Source organism: Hevea brasiliensis, chromosome 3 (assembly GCF_030052815.1).
Source record: "Hevea brasiliensis isolate MT/VB/25A 57/8 chromosome 3, ASM3005281v1, whole genome shotgun sequence".
In the NCBI taxonomy this organism is placed as follows: domain Eukaryota; kingdom Viridiplantae; phylum Streptophyta; class Magnoliopsida; order Malpighiales; family Euphorbiaceae; genus Hevea; species Hevea brasiliensis.
The window spans coordinates 96,647,868-96,649,155 of NC_079495.1; positions in this window are offsets into that span (position 1 = coordinate 96,647,868).

Here is a 1,288-nt window from a genome sequence, read left to right on the forward strand (position 1 = left end):
ATTAGGCCAAAGATACTACAGATTCTAATATACCTAAAAGGCGATGCTTTTCTCTCTGAAAATTTTGATACTCATATTCAAGATAAAAGTACAGGGCAGAGTCTGATAGTCATGCCATTTCACATGGTTCTATGCCATTTCACATGGTTCTATGCCATCCCTAAGAATCACTGAATCACTAATTTCAGTGGGACATTGATTATGCTAATACAGAGAGAACAAGCTGGCTATTTTGAAATGCTTTTAAGGAGTGCTCATAGTTTTCACAAGTCAGAGATTTGAGTTCATCATTTGAACTATATTTGCTACCATGTGTGGTCAATCAAGTAGACATAAAAATTACTCTGTATATGTGTGTGTGTGCAAGCTTATTGATCTATATTTATATTTATATATACATCTATGAAAAAGGAATATTGACTTTGCCTAAATTACCTTTCGTTCTTAAAATTAATTATAGTTATATTTTTATTATTTAAATTAATTTTAAAGTTTGTATAAATTTTTAATTTTTAATTTTTAGAGTTTATATAAAATTAAAATTCTTAATCTTACTTATTTTTAACTTTAATTAAATATAAAATTTTATAAGAAATAATTAATTAAAATAAGAAATTAAGAAATAAAAAATATTATTAATCTATCTATTATTTAAAAATACAAAAAAAACTGCATTTATAATGATAGATAAATAATTTATCATCAATAATATTTTATTGCTGCTAATCCATATAAATTCATCACTAATACTATTCAGCAATAAAAAGATATGTCGTTGATTATTTTAGCAATTAGTGGCTTACAAATATTATTGCTGCTAAACTTTTAGTGACAAAAAATTTGTTACTAAATCCTTAATGATATCAATTCTATAATATATTATATTGTCACTAATAACTTTTAGTGTCGAAATATTTGTCACTAGGGGTGTGCAGTTTTCGGTTTAAACCAAAAAACCGAACCGAACCGAACCGATTAATTCGGTTCAATCGGTTCGGTTTTAAAATTTAATCGGTTCGGTTCGGTTTATAATTTTGATAATTTCGGTTAATCGGTTCGGTTCGGTTATTTTCATAAAAAAATCAAAAAAACTGAACTAAACCGAAATTATTAATATATATAGGAAATCGAAAAAAATCGAATTAAATTGAATCGAACCGAATCGAACCGAACCGAAATCAAAGAAAACCAAACCGAACCTAAAGATTTTTGAGTTTTGATTTCTGATTTTTTTTTGTTTTTATGTTTTTATTATTTAGATTTAATGTTAAAAATATGAAATTTTATA